The sequence below is a fragment of the Canis aureus genome, chromosome 35 (assembly GCF_053574225.1).
Source record: "Canis aureus isolate CA01 chromosome 35, VMU_Caureus_v.1.0, whole genome shotgun sequence".
NCBI lineage: Eukaryota > Metazoa > Chordata > Mammalia > Carnivora > Canidae > Canis > Canis aureus.
Window position 1 is genome coordinate 15,616,294 of NC_135645.1, and position 20,536 is coordinate 15,636,829.

At 39.1% G+C, this 20,536-nt stretch overlaps 1 long non-coding RNA gene across 11 annotated transcripts in view; it reads left to right on the top strand.

The window, feature by feature from the left end:
* Nucleotides 1-20,536, top strand: part of LOC144305618 (uncharacterized) — a 97,377-nt gene that overhangs the window by 56,964 nt on the left and 19,877 nt on the right. For 2 of the 11 annotated variants that reach the window (XR_013372644.1, XR_013372645.1), the window contains exons 5-6: nt 3,316-3,744; nt 4,223-5,619. This is a non-coding gene — a long non-coding RNA (uncharacterized LOC144305618). The other 9 variants (XR_013372634.1, XR_013372639.1, XR_013372636.1 and 6 more) reach the window with 8 other exon arrangements.

Genomic DNA, 20,536 nt, shown 5'->3' on the forward strand with positions numbered 1-20,536 from the left:
GAGTAAGGAGTGCTGAGAGTTGACCAGCAAGACAGAGAAGTGTGGTACAGATTGGAGAAAGTGTGTTTGCAGTGAGCTAGCAGTTTGAGGAGGACCTCCTTCACTAGGCTTGGCTTCCTTGTACTGTCATGAGGAAGTGGGTGGGAGGAGGCTCCTAGGATAGAGTTGTGCTAGGGTAGAACCACTGCCTGAGCAGCTTGCTCTTTCCTAAGTGAAACCTGCTGTTTATGACATAGGCTTTGTATTGGTAGCTGGATTTATGGCCCTTAGTTCGGGCCATAGCTTCTCAGTTTTGTCCCCCAAACTTCAGCATATTTGTTTATTCAGAGAGAGTGGGGTAGAGGTGAAGTGGCCTCTATCCCAGGCCCTGGAGGCAGACCAAACAACTGCATTTTGAAGTCCATAAACCCTGACCACCTCCCAGGTGCCAGGCATCACAGAGATGCTAGGAATCAAGTGAGAAGCAAGAATTCCTGCCTTCAGGGAGCACCGAGTCTAGTGAAAGATATCTAAACAGCTTAAAGTCAGTGGGATAATTTTAGTAGGTAGAGGATGTTACATAAATTGAATCCTTTTTTTCCCTCCCCGTTTGATGAAGTCAGCTAAGTCTTCTAAGAAAAGATAATACTTAGATCTAGGCCAGGTAGTGAAGAGGGAAAGGGCATTGTAGGCGAACGGAAGAGTATTTCAGAAAGTACTGTGCCGTCAGTAAATGGCAAGTGGTCTGTCTTCTCCAACAGTCATCTGAGGGTGAGTGGTAGACTTGAGGTGGGACAGGAGACATGGAGTCAGATCACAAAGGACCAGTATCTTGCTGGGGGACTAGGGAGCAGAGGTTTAAATAGGAGGGTGACAGGTCAGATTGGTTTCTGAGAGACCGTTCTAGCTCCTTTGTGGAGAGTGGGGTAGAGGAAGTAGAGCCTTGTCAAAATACAGTTGAGGCATGATGAGGGCCTGGCCCTGGTCCATTGCCAGGGCGGTGAAGAAGCCAAGTTAACTTTCAGAGGCTTGAATTTGTTCAGCTGACTGTTCTTTTAGCATCCTCACCCCACATCTTTGGGGGTATCTAGGGCTGCTGCTTCTGTAGTTGCTGTCTGCGTAGTTGTTTCTGCTGGAGGCTGCAGATTAAACCTGAGCCTGCATTCTCTCATTCATTCCATGGAGCTTTCTTCTCTCAATGATTTTACCAAACTCTCCTAATAGTGTGGAACTGAAGCTAATTACAAATTCCATGTTAATGTGTTTGTACATAAATTCTGTACTTGGATACCATTTTTTGGTGTGATGAGCAGTATAACTTTGTACTTGACATGTAATTTAAGTTGCTTACATCAAATGCTTGAATTCATTCATAAAAATTTTATTGACATTTACTATGTGAAGGCACTATTAGCTTCATTGAGGGGTAACTTAAAAAGTATTAGACGTCCTCTTGCAGAATGTATCAACTCTGGTTTATTTTTACAACCACAAAACCAAGGAACTTTCTAGTAACATTTGGTTCATACATTCATTTATTTACTCATCCACCTATTAATCCATCAGTCAGCAAATATTTGTTAATCATCTGCTTTGTGAAAGCAAAGTAATGACATAAGGAACACATTAGGCTAGAAATAAAAATAGAACAGAGTGTTCTGGATGGACCTCAGAGTTTTCAGAAAGCCAAGAATATAAAATAACCTCAAGATTTTGGTTGCTTAATCTTTAATAGTAGGGTCACTTTCATTATTAAAGAGCACCTTGGGTTAGGAAGTGAGGTTTTAGCTTCTTAGATAACCTATCCTATCTCTGCCCCTGTGTTCCTCTGGTAATTACTTGAAACTTTGGGTCACTGGACTGTGCACGGCAGAACTCTACTCACTAGGCCACAATAATTTCAAGAAGTGAATGATAGTATTTTACCTATCTGTAGGGTTTTTGCTTAGTAAAAAAGAGACCAAATAATATGCTTTCCTGGGCAGGTGTAACAGAAAATATTCAGTGTACTCTACCCTCTTCCCAGTTGATGGATCTGTTTGAAAATTGGCCAGTTTCAGAATTCAGCTACTAGTTGTTTGTGTAAATGGCCAATGGTCATCAAAAACCATCTTGGAAGTACAACATATGCAGACGTATTTTGATCTCTCTTTCCTTTAATGCCCCTCTTTTAATTGAAAAAGTTCTTTCTCATTCTATAGTTGTCTACTCCTTTGTGGAAAGAGCACTTGCTGGGAATGAGGTGACTTGATTTCTAATCCTAGCTAACCTGCTAACTAGTTGTATGACTTTAGGCTGGGGGTTGACACATGACATTCTGCTGCCAATTCTGACCTACCACTTGTTTTTGTAAATAAAGTTTTATTAGAACACAGCTATGACTCTTTGTTTACTTATTCCTTTGTGCTACCATGCAGAGAAGAATATTTATGACAAGACCGTAGGGCCACAGAGTCTAAAATATCTGGCCCTTTACAGAAAAATGCGTCAACCCCAGCTTTAGGCAGACTATTATCTTACTTGAGCCTTAGCTTCCCTGTCTGTAAATTTGGGGAATCAGATTAGGTTGTCCCTAGGGCCTATGTCCTTTTTAGCATTCTGTTGCTCTATAACTCTAACTATAGAGCAGCCTCATATCAATTGTTGTACACTGGGATATAAACCTATTCATATTTATATCTAACTTCCTCAGTTTATGAAGCACTAATACTGGCAAGCCACCATAGAAAACTAACAAGTCTAAGAAGCTTACAATCTGGTTAGAAGACAGAGGTTATAATCTGGTTAGAAGACAAGGTTTAGAAGTTAAATTATAATAGAAGGTAATAAAGGATAACATACCAAAATGAATGATAATGACTAAATGAGTTCAGAGAAGAGAGATCATTATGGGCTGAGATGATTAGGGAAAACCTACAGGGGAGAGTGGCATGTTTTTAAGAATAGTTATCCACATGGCCCCATAAAATATTGGATCTAGTGTTCTTCCAAAGGAACAGTTTTCAGGTTTTAAAAATGCAGATTTTAGAGTGTAGGTTACTGGGGAAAAAATGCAAATTCCTGCAACCCAGCATTAGAGGTTCTGATTATAGGTCTGGGGTACATCCCAGAAATCTGCTTTTTCAAAGAGCATCCCTGGTGATTCTGATATACAAGGATAATTTTCTTACTTTTAAAAATATTACTTTGGAAATTTGGTTAAATTGCTAAATACCGTTTCTTCTGAGGAATTCATGCTAGGTTTGTCAGAGTCTTATTAAACCATACATTTTCTATGAGTAGGAGGATCTCCACTGTCCATGGAGCAATTACTTCAGTGATTTTCTCTCCTTTTAGGAAATCTGTGATCTCCCAGGCCAAGAAGAATGAACTGAGGACTATCTGAAGGCCGTTGAATTCCTTAGATAAGTCCAGAAGGGAAATCTGGGATTAGTATAGTATTGTGTCTATGACAGCTGAGGATAAAGGATTGGAAAGATTCAGGGTACTAACTAACTTCCTTTTGCATTTGGCTCTTGGTCCTTTTGTTGTGAGCTTTGTGTTTTGTGCAAAGCTGGCTGGGGTCAGCATCTTGGGTAAAAAAAAACTTTCAATGAAAGAGGTTGGGAATCTCCAATTTCTATCCCAAAACATGTCACTGATGACTTGAACACATAACCAGATACTCAAGATACAGAGGAGCGCTTCCACCTATGGGAGAATGACCCTCTGAAGAGAAATATGGAATCATCATCAGAGCCATTGGAGAGGACATCTGAGAGTCAGGTGGGTGACGTTTCACAAGATCCTGTCATGCCTCCAGTCCAGAAGAGAAAGTTAGATCCACTTCCAAAAAAGCATAGACATCTTAGGAAGGCCAAAGAGAATGAGAAAGAGCAAGAGAAAGGAGAAAGTGGCCACCCACCGCCCTCCTATCCTTCCAACACCTTTGGTACTACCACCAAGTGAAGAAGATGAGGTGGTGGATACAAAGCTGATGGTATTCAGGGCTCAGGAAGGTGATCCTGACCCTCCCACTGAGGTAGGGGTGAGGCATGGGGTGTCAAAAGTCTGGGTTTGCCACATTTTTCTAGAAAAAATAATGACAACTCACCACCTGGAGTGGGAGGAAGTGGGGATAAAAAGCTTGAGGAACACACCAGGATCCTTGGGCCCAGATACAGCATGAACTGGCTCTGAGGTGATGCCCTTTCATGTATGGGCATTGGCATTGAGGGCTTTAACTTCTTTCTTCTACTTGCAGGACGTATTACAGAGTCAACAGGATGAGGGTGCCTGTGTGATGCATCAGGAGTGTCAGATCCAGCCCTGTGAGCTCTCAGCATCCCAGGAGCCTGGGTTCTCTTCTCCTGCAGTGACATCGTTGGCATCGCCACCACTCTGCTTTGGCCGCTTCACTTCCTAAGCTGTGTCTGCCAGACCTTCTCAAGGTCTAGGAAGCGGAAGCCCCCCAGAAGCGAGGGCGCTGAGCTGGCTGAGGTAGGAGGTGATGCTAAGGCTCTAAGACGTGGATCTGGGCAAAAAAAACAGAGTGCAGCCTCATGAGAGCCTGTAGCACGCTGATGCCAGTACAGGTTCTCCCTGTGTGTAGCTTCGTAGTTTTCTCCATATTGTTGTTTCCATTGCTTGAGTTCTTGTTTATCAAAGCTTTTATACGGAGATCCTGAAGCCTAGAGAACTGGGAAAAGCAAAGTAACTTTGAAGCTTTTAACACTTTACCCTGGTAGTGGGGATGCTTCCTACTTCATCCCATTAGGCTGAAGTAGCATTCATTCTGGAGCAGGGATTCCCACCATTCATGAGGATTGTCACTCCTGTCCAGTTAGCTCACTTCTCCCTACCTTCCCTGAGGATGGAAGCCATACCATCTCATCATCTTGAGTAATGTCTCCAGCCACCGAGTGGAGACTTCTCACCTTCAGCTTCTCTCATTGTCTTTTACCTTTGGCTAGAGATTCATTTTGAACTCTTCATCTTCAGTATTTTGTTGAAATTCGGCCACTTTCTACTTGATTTAGATACGCTGCAGGGGGTGGTGGTTGCTGCTTTTCTTGGACAGGGTAACGCTACCACCTCCTCCATCTCTAACCATTATTTGGTTTTCTTTTGTTCACTTGTTAGTAAGATACCTGGCTCTTTGTCCTGAAGTGTGCGTCTGGTGTTCTCTAGCCATATGCATCAAAAACCTAGCCACATAAGGTAGTGGGCTCCTTCCTTGTTATTCTTTAGCCAGATTCTCGCAGAACCCTGAGTTCTTCTGAGAACCCTAAAGAAAATATGTACGTAAGAAAAGTTCAAGGTTATTTTATTTCCCCATTGTTGTCCTAGCATACCAGGGTTAATCTTCTTCCCAGGATATAAACTAAGAGTTTGCATTAATCTCATACCTTCCTTTGAGAGAGTGGGTTTAAGAAGAGTTTTGAGAGTTCCCCTGTAGCTTTAATTACCTGTTGTTATTTCCTCCTTGTTCTGGTTTTCCAATTCATATAAGAATAATCAATAAAAAGCACAAATGGAAATAAATGTGTAGTATCTGCATTAGAAGGAAATTGTATGTTTTATTCCTTCCTTAGGGCTGACCCTGATGGTTACCACACTAGAACTGGAGAAGATAAGCAGTGTGTTTGTTTTATTCTTTCTTGCCTGGAATAGGGCTTCATACTGTTGAAGAGCAAAGTTGGGAAGGGAATAGAATGATTGGCAAGAGCAGCGGCAAAGATCCTTAAGGCTGCCTTGGGGTTAATTGGTAAAAACTGCCCTGGAAGAAGTCTTGTGATGTGGTGAGCATATTAGGTTGGAATGAGAAATTCTGCAAAATGTCACACTCAGTGTTTGAAAACAGGGCAGCTTTCTAAAGTCAGTCATGCATTGATACCTTTAGTTGTCTAAAGAGCGGTTGATCGTTTAGAGAGTATAGAATTTTAATAGAGCTAATTGAGCATTATAAATGCTTCGAGCTATTACATGAAATTTCAAGTTATCTAAACTATATTTACGCATATATTTTCTCAATGTAATGTAAGAAACGTACTGCCAGGCAAGACATAATGTATGAAAAGTCCTGCGTCATGGAACCTATTATTAAAAGCTCAAAAGAAGGTAGATACAGCATTGCCATTAATGCTTTGTTATTGTTTCTCATCATAAGTTGTTTCAGGATGAGCTTTTCTATCATAGGGGAACTGTTAGTTCCAGCCTGGTTAGCCATATGCCCACTCCCATCTACAATGCTGATTTTTACATAAAGTTTATTTATTCCAAATGTAGATTACAGACTTCAGATAAGAGAAGATCTGTGTGAGCACTTAGTTTCTAAACTCTTTTGCTCATCTATCTTGACCCCTCACTCATGAACAGGGGAAAAGGGTGCCTGTGTCTCCGCCACTGCATTTATAAAGAAGAAAGTATATATTCTCAAGTTTCAAATTCTATGTTGCTGTCTTTATATAGCTTGAATTATTAAACATGGTTTATGCTAATAAAGTTGTTTTTGCAAAATATATTAGAAAAATAGTACAGCTGTATCAAAGTAAAAACAAATTAAAAATAGAACTTACTACTATTGATGAGAGATAAAGTTTAGGGGTAGTTTAAAAAAAATTGTTTCCCTGCAAGGCAGATAAACAGATACCGTAAATGTATTGTAAACAGAAATACTGAACGAGTATAAAGATCACATTTAATGTATTTAGTTCCCTTTTTTTCTCATGGGAATGCGCAGAGCTAGGTAGGTGGCAGGTATGGTCATTGCTACAAGTTGAGTAAGCTGAGATTAAGCAGGCTGATTAAACTTTTCCAGTGATTTTTTTCTAAGAACACTTGTTAAACCTGATAGGGAATCATAATACAACTTCTGTAAACAGATTATCTAACCACTCGCCTGTGGTTTTATCTTCTAAATGTGATTGTTTTTACTCTGGTTCATGTCCCTGTGTTAGCTGGACATTTCGTTTTTGTCTGTTTGTCCTCATGCTACTGTTCAGATTCCAACTGATGCCACCTTTACTCACCTGGAAAATTTTAACATGAAAAAACTCTGGTTGATGGAGAATGCCAGAGAACCAATAGCGGGTTTACTTATTAACTGAGTTTTAACAGAAAAAGTAGCAATTATCTAGTCCTTATAGATATTTAGCAATTATCTATCCTTATTTAAGAAATGAAGCCGTGCTCCCAAGGTAGCATAGCTGGTTAGTGGCAAAGGTAAAGCAAATAATAGCTAACATTAGATTCAAGACTGTACTTTATACCCGTCATCTATAATCTTCAAGCAGTCTGCAGGGGGTTGATATTAGTGTTTTTCTTTTACAAATGAGACCACTTACGTTCAGAAATGTGCTGGTAAGTCCTGATGCAGAATCCAAACCCAGGCTTGTTAGTCTCTGAAACCCATCCTCATTACATTCTCCCTCCCCGTATTACAATGTTATAAAAATCGCTTTGTTTCCAGTCTAACTCTGTAATGTCAATAATAGGCAGTTTCTCATATTTGCCAAAACTTATATTTTAGCCTTAACGCATGTACAATAAATAGAAAAGTCCCGTTAAAAAGACTATTTCTTCTAGGTAAAATTTCTGTATTGGGCAGTAAATAATACAATCGTTAACCTAAGTGCCATTGACAAAATAGAATGGCAGTGTAATATAAACAAAGTTTTAATCATTACAACTAATTAAACTGAGACAATTACTTAACCGAAAAGTGATCAAGAGAAAAAGGAATAACAGCACATAATCAAAGCAGGGCCCTTGACTTGACAGGATCATAAGACAAAGCACAGCAAAGATGAATGAGGTCCCATAGAAAGCTAATAGACTTAAGAGTGTTTCTAAACTGTTTTCAGGTGAATGGTTTGGGACCTGGGTAGCAGAGAGACAGGCTCTTCTATGTAACCCAGTGACCCTTGAAATAAGTGAGTATACCCCTGCTAATGAACTCCAGGCTTTAAATAGGAAATTTGAATTTTCTCACGCTTCAAAACATTCTTTTCATTCTGATTTGACAAGGCCTCTTTCAGGACAAAATAAAAAACAACAAAACTGGTAGATTCAAACCACTGGACTGTGTGGTCAAGGAGTGTTCTTTGGTTTTTTTCAAACTCAAGACACGAGGGCAGCTGTTGTACGTGGAAGATTGGATTGGGGCAGATTTCCTGAGCTGTATTCCGTTAGCTGTAAAGAACTGCAGCACTGCTCCCATTGTGGAACCTTTGTGATGAACTATCTCAGACAGCGGTTATTACCCTCCTGTACTCAGTGCTAGAGGAGGTCTTTGATTGGCACCCTTGTTTCCCTCCCCTCTCCCCCACCTTGTGGTTTAGAGTCAATCCTGCAGTTGGTGAGAGGCCCAAGAAAAGCTATTTTAATAGGGATCTAAATAGCATACGTGAAGAGGAAACCTCAAAACAGATTAAAATAATTTTTACTTGAGTTACAAAATTTTCAATGATTTCAAAATTCTGAAATTCTATTGCAAATGATTTCCAATGTGAACTTGACTTCTTTTCTACTTATAATTACCATTTTGATTCTAGGATGTCTGTGAAAATACACAGTGCTAGATCATTACAATGGTAGCCCTTCTGGTGAGCAGGACAATAGATCTATTCACAAAGAGTGATGAAACAGTGACTGGCATTTTTAATAACTATCATGAGAACTATCCCCTGAATATTTGTCTCTTCACATGGAGGAAAGCAGAATTATAAAGACTGTAAAACTGAAAAAAATCCACATTTCAATCAGCATTTCGTATCTAAGCTCCTATTTGGTCTATGATACTCAATAAAAATGTCTGGCTAAAATTTATATATAAAAGTTAATAAATAAGATAGAAAACAGTCATTCCATAACCCCTTTTCAAGATCTTCCATTCTTCCTAATTTAAAATTTGGTTTCATTTTAAGGTTAAAATTAAGAAGCAAAGTTCTGTGTCTAATTCAATGTATTATGTAATTATATAATAAGTAGTTGGGAAATATCTGTCTGAGCCTAGACTTAAAAAACTTAAATACTGAATCCAAGTTTTGCCATTTGCTATTGTGTAACTTTGGCTGTTTATTGAAACTCATTAATCTTTGGTCTCCTCATCTGAAGAAAGAGGATGTTAACACCCCATAGGTGGTTTTGAGGATTTCTTGAGGTTATTTCTCTGAAAAAGCTTAGTGGCTATTTTGTAGTAGAGAGCTTTTGACATTGCTATGCTTATTGAATTCTTTTTTTTTTTTAAAGATTTTATTTATTCATGAGAAACACAGAGAGAGAGGCAGAGACACAGGCAAAGAGAGAAGCAGGCTCCCCATAGGGAGCCCGATGTGCTCTTGATCCTATGACCCCGAGATCACGGCCTGAGCCAAAGGCAGATGCTCAACCACTGAGCCACCCAGGCATCCCACCTCTTGTTTTTCTTAGAAAACAAAATAAAACATTAACTCCCTAAGTGCTTTATATGGATAAGCCACTCATGTCAATCTTTATTTCAAAGAGAACTAAATTTATTTCTGGAGGCATCATGTGGAGCAAAAAGATTTAATATTTGTTTATTCCCCCATTTGAGTGTCTCTAGAGAAAAATTTTACCCCAGAACTTGGCAAGCCAAAGCCCCTTTATTGTTACAACCTGTGAAATTAATACAAGTTGGGCCTTTATTCTTGATTTATGGGGCTGAACAGACATTCATCTGGTCCTAAGTTGTCATGGTTTAATGCAACATCTTTTTAATAAGTTATTAGCATTTTCTAAGAAAACTTTATCATACAGGCAGTTTATTCAATGATTGTAATAGAATAGTGGCTATTTTGTTCAAATCCATCTGAATAATAGGAGATATCCTAATGTGCCAATAATATTAAAAACATGATAATTGAAGCACTTCCCAGATGTATTGGAATTTTGGAGAAAATGTCTTTGTACCCAAAATCTCCTCCCTGTATCTTAATACCCTCCTCACCATTTCCTTTCCTACCTGTGAATATTTCCCCAAGACTTACTATATAAAGGGTTATTAAATTCCAGTGTTTTGTGATCTGGAATTATTTTGTTCCATTCATTAAGCATGTATGGAATATCTGTGCCTAAACTGAAGCTATTTGATCTCAAAGTGATAAAGTAAACAAAAATAAAACATAATTTATAGACTGTTCAGAGAAAATAAGTCAAGCACTCACATAGTGACTGCTGAATAATATCAAAAGTATTCAGGTGAGCTCTGAAGAGTGGTAGTGTTAAGTAAGCACTAATAGAATGCCTTTAAAGGGAAGATTATTGTATGGTGCATTATTGGAGATGTCTTCTTAGACCAGATAAATTTTGAGTCAGGCCTTGGAGGAAGAATATGGTCTAGATCTATCCAATCCCACAGTCAAACAGGTTGAAATTTCTTTACTGGATGGAGTCCTGGAGGCTGGATGGAGCCAGAGCACAAGGGTAACCAGATCCAACAGAAACGTGGCTGAAATGCTGCAGCCTTTAGGGATGAGTCCTGTGCCCAAGGATAGGCAGTTCAAGCGAAGTGTCATGAACAGAAGAGAGCTAGAAAGTTAGGTGCTGAATGAAGGCAGAGATGGTACAGAGACAATCACAAGAGAGAGAATAAGGAGGGGAGAGGACTTTTATCTGACCAGCAGAAAGGCTTGTGGAATGCTGGCCATGTAGTGTTTCAGGGGGGGATCCCCTCCAAAGAAAAATGGTGGACAGCACTGAAGAAGGACATGAAAACAGATGATTCTGATGTCCAACATCATGAAGAAGGGTACAGATGTGCAATATTGGGTTATATGTTGGAGACATGAAGTAGCTTAGATGTGTGGGGAGTAGCAAGAAATAAGCTGGGGCCAATTGAACTCCACATTTGTACTTTATACTTGGCTTTCATTCACGGTTGAGAAGAAGCCATTGCAAATTCTTGGTCTTCTCTAAGGGGATAACATTAGCCAAGATAGCAAACCCCAAAAGGAAAAAATATAGGAACAGAGATGCACAAAGGCATTAACCCAGATTCAGTAATGGCCCGTAAGAATATGCTGTTTGGTTAGCTGCTTTCCACTATATATATATATATATATATGGGTAAATGATTGCCATTTGTTTTGTTTTGTTTTGTTTTACCACTTGCTTACAAATAACATATTTTTGTAAAAATAGTGGATAAAATTAAAGGAAAAATTACAAAGGAACCCTTACATGAAAATACATGGTATTTTGTTTTATGAAGAATGTAGAAAGTCATGATCTGACTTATGGTTCCACCTTCCACATTAGTCAAAAATTGAACATGAAAGTTGAACATAATGAATTTGGTGGTTCAGAAGGCAACAGAGTAGTACAGCCTCTGCACAGTATTTGAGAATACCTCTGCAGACAGTGTCTGGGTTCAGTTCCTGGCTTTATCACTTAATAACTGCATACCTCAAACAAATTCGGTTTTTTTTTTTTTTTGGTGCCCCAATTTGCTCATATGAAAAATCAGAATAGTTAACCTACCTCCTATGGCTTTAGTGAGAATCAAGGGAAGTGCAAATACAACAAATGTGCATCTGTTATCAGGTAGACAGGATACTTTTTTGAAATACTGCTTTGTGTGGGAAGAGGTTGTTAAGGGCTCAAAGGGGAAGACTGTATGAGGTTTCTGGGAACTCTGACTCCCCAATGTTGGAGCTTCCAGGCTCACTCAATATTCTGAGCATGACTCAGTGGAATATTTAGGTATGGAATCACCATACTTAAAGAGATTCTGTGTGGTAAGACAGAGGTTATTTCTGTATATAGAACCCAGTTATTACATGACCATAGGGCATGTTCTTAGCATCTAATTGTGAAGGAGTCTAATTCATCTTTTATCCCCAGTGCTTAGCATAGTGCCAAGCATACTAAGCACATTACAACTTCTCAGTAAATGTCTGTCAAGTAAATGAGTAAACAGTTCAGTGAAGAACAGAATTCCAGTATATGTAAAATTAAGTGTACCACTCACAGAAACAGCATTTTGTTTCACTCTTACAGCTTTTGTAGTACTTTGGCACAGAACACAACTCTCTCGGATCATGGCAAATAGGAAGAGGGGCCGTAGAGGGACTGAACATGAAGTTTTTTCATCAGTTCAGTGGGATGGGGCATGGGATCCGCATTTGGCTGATTTTAAAAAGGTAGATTCAGAACTGCTGTATTCAGTGATTAAGAAGTAATGTATTCTCCTTTTCAGCAGTCTCAGTACTGTGCTTTAAAATGTGCAGGTGTGGGCAGCCTGGGTGGCTCAGCGGTTTAGTGCCGCCTTTGGCCCAGGGTGTGATCCTGGAGACCCAGGATCAAGTCCCACGTCAGGATCCCTGCAAGGAGCCTGATTCTCCCTCTGCCTGTGTCTCTGCCTCTCTCTCTCTCTATGTCTTTCATGAATAAATAAGTAAATAAAATCTTTAAAAAAATTAAAAAAATGTGCAGGTGTGCATGCATACATACACACTTGCACAGGCACAAACAAACAGGCAAACATATCAAGTTACTATACCGCTTTATTCGTTCTGGGTAAATGCTGCCTAACAGTCTACCTGAAAGCTTAGTAGCCTAAAACAATAATAGTTATTCATTTAGCCCATGGATCTGCAATTTGGTTGGGATTTGGGAGGGTAGGCTCATCTGTATTCCACGCAGCATGGCTGGGACAGCCCTATTTTTGATGGAAGGTTTCATTCAAGATGAGACATCCACATAATTGACAAGACAGTACTGACTGTCATCTGGTTGCTCCGTCATACTGTGGGCAGGGGACTCAGTTCCTTTTCACATGAGGCCTCTTCATAGACTAGAATCCATTCACAGCATGGTGGCTGTGTTCCAAGAGTGAGTTTCCTAGAGACCAGATAGAAGCTAGGTTTTACGATCTAGTCTCAGAAAGCACAAAATGTCAATTCTGCTATAGTCAGGGACCATCTATACTCAAAGGGAAGAAGTGTGGACCTCCACCTGCCCTGGGGAGGAGTGTCAATATCACACTGGAGTGTGTGCAGTGAGAGATCTTGTGACCGCCTTGAGAAATATAATCCCTATTTAGAAATGCCAATTCAGGTACCTCTGAAGTTCCCAAAGTGACAAGGCTATCCTGGTATGCAGGAGATATTATCTGGAAGAAGCATATTCAATGGGGAGGAGATATTTTTGTGGAAGTTTGGAAGAGATGGTTCTAAGTACATGTAAGAGGTGTCATGATACTTGTTTTTGAATAAATATAAATAGGAAAAAGGAATAGATGGGGGCATTAGCTGCTTGACATAAGTTAGCAGGAAGGGCTGAGTGTCAATTTTTTAAAAACAAAAGGAATCTTCACATTGTCCTGTTGATGCTACTAGAAGGGGATATTGTGAACAATAATAGACCTTCCGCTATGGCTCCTCTGATAAAGTATAGAATGTGCATAGCTAAATCTAATTTTTCTCTCTGTGACTGAGCAAAATCTTCCATCATGACTAGAGGCTCAGAAAAATCTTACCCAGCAAATTGAAAGTAGACAGGAAAATCGTAGGAAAATCTATACCTGAAGTAGGTAACATTCTTTGTTAGTAAATATTTCTTTAGCTATCACAGGTAAAGTATAAATAATGACTGCAGTTTTCCTTCAGGACAGATTAGAGTTCAGCTGAGAAGGGTATTCAACAAATCAAAGGCCAGCAACTTTGACCTCTCTGCCAGAGGAGAGGTATTTAAATAGTTTTAAAAATTATCTATTTTAGGACTTTGCATGGAAACCCGGAAAAAATCCGTTTGCAAAAATCTATACCAGCTGGTCCAGGTGACTTCATAGTCTCGGCCCACATCTGTTCTACTCACAACTGAACTGCTGTTGATTTGTATGATGAAGCAATAGGACACAAGTGATAGAGCTTCCCCCAAAGCCATAGCCTTTCTCTGACTAGGGTTTGGAATGCGAAAGAGAGATCATGAGCAATACATTTCTTTTTCAAAATATATTTATCATCAGCTCGCTTCCCTCCATCCAAAGGAGACTATCAAAGCCCTGTTAGGATTGAACATGGCAGTTCTTTTCCTTCTGGAATGTTAATCAGGCCAATAGAATCTGCCCTGGCAAAGGAGAGCCTAACAGTGGTTGGTCTTTTACTAGCCTCTGAGAAGTACCCTGTCATTCATTTTTCCACAATTATATTATTTTAACTGATCCCATCTGTGTCAGTAATTTTCTTTTGTTTAATTATTTGGCCTTCTGTTGAAGATTCAGGTGCATTTGTGACAACTGCATGCATGATGCATTTGTGACAACTATGTGTACCTTATGTCTGACCACTGTTGTTAAGGATAGGGACTCAGGTAGTTTGACTAGAATGGAATATACTAAAAGTGAAGAATTGAGGGCATGAAATGAAAGCAAAATTTTTGTCTCTTTCCCTGGGCACTTCATGAATGGGGCCGTGGGCTCCTTTATGTAGGGGACTTGAGGCAGGACCCTTGGAGCACGGTCAATGACAGGACCATCTATGTCATGTAAGCCTTCTTGCCATTCACTGGTTAGTATCTGATAACTTGCTGAGACTAGACAACTCATGTGCAGGATTAAAGGCATGGCCCTGATCACAGCACCTCAGTTTGAGTTCTTCTCATGCAACTGGAGCATAGATATCACTCGACCGCTTTTGCAGCTAGGATTATGCTTCTTGACACTAAGCAGAATTTGAAAATAAATTTGTAGTTTTTATGTCATCTCCCTGTAGTGATGACCATCCATGGGGCTGAGGATTGGACCTTCTCTGTGAGTTCCACATGTTCTTCAACCTATGACCTGAATCTGATTGATTGCACTTAATACTGTGCTTGGAAGCATGTTTTGAAAGGCATCATTCTGAAGCTTGGTGCTCTGTCTCCCTTCTTCAAGTTTAATTCTCTTTATATCCTCAGTTCCTTTTCCAGTTTTGAATTACTGCCATTGCTTTCAGAAAATTCATTGTAATGTGTCTTGAGTTAGTAATATGACATATACCTTGTAAGCAGGTTAGTTTTGCATTGTGTATGCTCTTCTTTCTGAAGAAAATGTTAAATAAACTGGTTACATTTTGCTTTAAGGAATTAAGCTTAGAAGAACCCTTCAAACAGCAAGACTTCTTCAGACAGGTGGTAATTTATTGTTAGGCATTCTGAAATGGTTTGTCTTGCAGAAATAAACATACAATAAAATTACCCCAAAAGCATTCAGGTGAGTGTTTTGATTCAACAAATGACAGGAAAGTTTGGGATTTGAATATTTTGTGAATTGCAGTAGTAACTTTAGCAACTGAAGGAAGATGAAGACAAATCAAATGGAAAGCAATTTTGATTTTAATATGAAAAATGTGCAGTTATGTAGAAGATGCTAAAGGTATTAGAAAAAGACTTCAACAAGGAACTAGAAATTATGTTTAAATAACCAAGAAGATCAAGAACACATGGTGATTGACAAGTATTAACAGAGCTATTAAAGATGTTTTTGAAGCAAATACACACAACACATTTTAGTATTTCTCCAGTGATTTCAACATAATTTTTTGTTGTTGTTGCCTGCTGGTTGAAGTTTAGCGGATGATATGTAAAATGCCAAGAGGCTACATAGTAAGAAAAACTTAATTGTCTAGCTGCCAATCTTATTAAATGCCTGTGTATTCAAATACATATGTAAAAACACCCACACACCCAGAAAATAAATTGACAAGAAAGGTTGTAAATCACAGAGTAAATAAATTAATAAATAAATAAATAAATAAATAAATAAAATTTAAAAATGGAGTAGTACATTTATCTTTATCAGATAGGACCAGACTCTTCCTTGAGGCTTAATTGCACTTCTATTTGCTATTTTGTGGGGGAAAAAAACCACATTTTTATATTGGGGAACTCACACTAGGCTTTTCTTCAAAGACATATTTAAGTAGTGGAAAATTAATGAAGATATTAGCAGAAGGGTCAATATGAATTGAGTGTTTAATGTTGGAATAGAGATGTTATCAAGACTATCTGAATTTTTTTTTAGTGTCTGCAGACTATTCTTGTATCTTTCAGTCCTGAAAGTCAAATATATAGCAGTGTTTCTCCAACTTTGTGGGCATCAGAATCATTGGAAAAGCTCCTTGAAAGTATTTTTACCTGGGCTCCATCCTCAAAGGTGCTTGAGGCTAGGCCTCAGGAACCAGGATTTTTAACATCATTCTTTGCCTCATTCCCCAGATATGATTCTTATATGTACCAAAGTCTGAGAACAATTGGAGCAGATAACATACATACACTATGATAAGAGACCATGGCACTTGAATGGTAAAACATTTATACCTTTAAAAATGTCAGAGCTCAGGGTGCCTGGGTGGCTCAGTTAGTTAATTAAGTGTCTGACTTTAGCTCAGGTCATGATCTCAGGGTCCTGTGGTAGAGCCTGACTCTGGGCTTCATGCTCTGTGGAGAGTCTGCTTGTCCCTCTCTCTCTGCCCCTCCCCACACTTGTGTGCTCTCTCTCTTTCAAATAAATATATAAAATCTTTTTTTAAAATGTCAGAGTCTGTGATCCACATGAAATAATTTAAAACCCATTTTGTTTCTGGATTGTTTCCTATTTTATTTTTTGCATAGTTGCTATAGAAAATATTTCAAATTGATTTAGATTATACATTTTTAAAATATGAAATAACCAAATTATTAGGATTGGGAATTCTATTAATGGCTTCATTTTAATTTTTCTTTTCTTTTTCTTTTCTTTCTTTTTTTTTTTTTTACAGAGGCAGAGGAAAAGAAATGGCTTCTGTAATGACAAAAAAAATTTCAATTTCTAGGATACAGATATTTAAGTCAAGAGAAATTGTATTGAAAAAATGAAAGGCATTATATTTAAAGTATCTAAAGTGCCATAACTTCTTTTTTTTTAAGATTTTTTTTATTTATTCATTTGAGAGAGAGCAAGGGGGAGGGGGGCAAAGGAACACAGAGAGAGGCAGTTTCCCCACTGAGCAGGAACCCTGATGTGAGGCTCCATCCTAGGACCCAGAGATCATGACCTGAGTGGAAGGCAGGAGTTTAATCTCCTGAGCCACCCAGGTGCCCCAAAGTGCCATAACTTCTTTATTGCTTATCAGCCCTACATGTTATCATTCCCTTCCAACTGGCTATTTGCTCTCAGCTCACTGTGTTCTATTCTTAATTGGGAAGAGTTGAAGATACAAAGGACTTTTAAAAGTCCTATTAATAGGCTTGCAGCAGGGCTGGTGGTGATGGGAGGAAGGTAGGCCAGTCTTTTGAGATGAGGACTAATAGTATGTGGACGAAGGTGCTGGCTGTGCTTGTGTAGCCCTCATGGTGGAATCAAGGGGAGGGATGATGTAGTTGATGTAGCCAGGCCAGGTCTCCACGTGTGCATATGTTGGAGGATGGAAGGGAAGCAGACATTGACTATAAACCTAGGACTAGGCCACACATGAACAAGGGATTGGCAAGAGCTATGTAAGGTCTACCTTGAGAGACTGTCTGGTATATTTGAAATAGGTACTGACTTCGCAGTCAAGCTCTCAGTTTGAATCACTGGTTTGTTATTTGTTGGCTTTCTGATCACTGCCAAGTCACTGATTCTCAATGCTTAGCACTTTTCTTGTTTGTAAAATGTGGATAATAATAGTATATATCTCAAAGGAATCTTATGTGGATTAAATGAATTGGCAACTATTTTAATTGGGGTAAAGTACATACTAGATATTCCAAGATATCTTACATCTACTGAAGAAGCAGGAGCTATCTGAGATGGAATCACCACCATTAAACAAAAGATTGTTTTTGGGGATCCCTGGATGGCTCAGCGGTTTAGCGCCTGCTTCGGCCCAAGGCGTGATCCTGGAGTCCCGGGATCGAGTCCCACATCAGGCTCCCTATGGAGCCTGCTTCTCCCTCTTCCTGTGTCTCTGCCCCCCACCCCCCCGTGTGTCTCTCATGAATAAATAAATAAAATCTTAAAAAAATAAGATTGTTCTTATGAATGGTATGTCTAACATTACACATATTGGAATTCTTTTATTTCCTGAATCATTTATTTGTTTATTTGGTAGACATTTACTAAGCACTTACTATGTGTTCATGCTACTTGGTAATGTGCTAAGACTGGGGATAAAAAAATGAATTAGGCTCTTTCACAACAAGGTATTAGGGAACATGCCCTATAGTCATATAATAATTGGAATACCCTGTTATTGAAAGGGTAGTGTTTCAGTGAATTAATTAACTTTTGTTTATTACTGTATGTTGACATCTTTAAGAAGTCAGGCAATTTACCCCTCTCTTTTTCTCACCAGGATACTAAACTAATAGGATGAATGAGTTAATCATATAGAGACCAAACTATCCAATATGATTTGCTGAAATTGAGAAATGTGGCTTATATCTGTAAGCAGGTTTCTCAATACTGAATTCCAGAGTTAGTGAAATGAGTCATAGTGGGTACTGCACCATTGCTCACCTGCCCCATAAAGATAGGGCCTTTGCCACTAATTTTATCATATGACTTAGAGGAATTGAGAACATAGTCCCTCTCTGGGCGAGAGGAGGGGGAAATAGATATGGCTGAGCTGTACATGTCCTATGTTTCTCCCAACTCACCAATGATTTTAACTCTCTCCTGATTCCTTAGGGAGCAGTCAGCAGGGGTGAGAGAGAAGCCTGATATGTTACATGGAAGGATACATCCAGAGCGGAAAATAAATGCCTCACCCTCGCACTATAGTTTTCCAGAAATATTCTATCATTTATTCTTTTTTATATGTAGTCCTATCAGGGAGGTTTCCTTTTTTCCTTTCTCTCTTATCCACATTTTAGATTTTTTTTTGTAAAGGGACTTCTGATTCTAGACACAATGGAGTAAACACACTCCACCCCATCTCTTCCACTACTTAAAACTAAAACAGGCCAGAAGAAAATACATTAAGCAACTGAGTGAGAGATGGACTAAAGAAGGCAGACTGGATAAGGATCTCAGGACTGGAGGGGTGATCTGGCAAATGAGTTTCCTGTTTAATTTTTGTTTTCCAAAAGCTCTTTTTCCCCACCAGCACATGGTGGCACACTCTGAGGAGAGGAGCCCTGTGGATTCTCTCCACCCTACATCAAGTGACTGGCAAGAAAGAGGTGAGGCCCCTTCACCTCCCCTCTAGCATAGTGATGGAAACACCATGAGGCCAAGTCCTGAAGAACTGCCTAGCTCTGCTACCCTTCAGAATACCAGTGAAGAAATGGAGCCCTTTCCCCTCCTCACTGCTGTGACAGAAGCAGACCTAAAGATCAGCACCCTGGGGTTAGTGTGGTGAGGCTAACTTTCTGTCTTTCTAATAATAACAGCAGGAAGACAGAACCCAGAGTGAGGAAGGGATAATGGAGAGGAAGTGACTGGAGAAAGTGACCATTTAAATATATATTTAAAGTCCCGGACTAACTCCTGAGCTGTGCCTGCCTGAAACTAAATGGAATCAGCTCAGCAAAGGTTTTGAACACTGACCTATGGTGAGGACAATTGCTCAGGTTTTAGTCTGAACTTGGAGTGGCTCATAAGCTGGGCAAACCAGTTATCACTGTAAATTCTTTGAAAACCAAGTTGGCACTGTAGATACAGTGCATATAAAGTGACCCAAAGGGGCACTTGTGTGGCTCAGTCAGTTAAGCATCTGCCGTCAGCTCTGGTCATGTTCTCACGGTCCTGGAATTGAGCCCCACAATAGGCTTCCTGCTCAGTGGGGAGCCTGCTTCTCCTCCCTCCGTCTCTCCCCCACTTGTTCTCTCTCTCTCTCTCTATCTCATAAATAAAATCTTAAAAAAAATAAAAAAAGAAAGTGGGTTAGAATTTGTATTGACTGCCTGTTAAAACAAAAATCTATGTTCTACAGAAGATTTAAATAGGATCCAGAGTCTCATAATATAGTATTCAAAATGTTCAGGATACAGTACCATACTACTCAGTATACAAAGAAGTAGGAATATCTGAACGACTATTAAGGGAAAAGGCAAACAACAGATACCAACCACAAGATGACCCAAGTATTGAAATTATCAGAAAAAGACTCTGAAGCAGCCATTATAATCATGCTCCAAGAAGTAAGGCAAAACACTTTTGAAAAGAATAGATACATAGAATCAAAGAAATAGAAACTACTAAAAAAATCAGAAGTTTTAGAACAGAAAAATATCATGGAAATCTAAAAAATCACCAAAGGAACTTGATAACAGAATATAGATGAGGAAGGAAGGAGTCAATAAAGTCAGTGAACCTGAAGATAGAGGATTAGAAATTATCCATTCTAAACAATGAGAGAGAGAGAGAGAGAGAGAGAGAGAGAGAAACAAGCTGAACCTCAGGGAGCTTTAGGACAATATCAGCAAGTCTATCATAGAGGGAGGAAAAGTCTGAAAAAGCAAACAAAAGTGAAAAGTATAGACTTGAATAACACAATTAACCAAGTTTATTTAATTGACATTTATATAACAGTCCAGGTCACAGCAGTAAAATACACATTCTTTTCAAGCATGGATAGAACATTCACCAAGAGAGTCCATATTGTAAGTCATA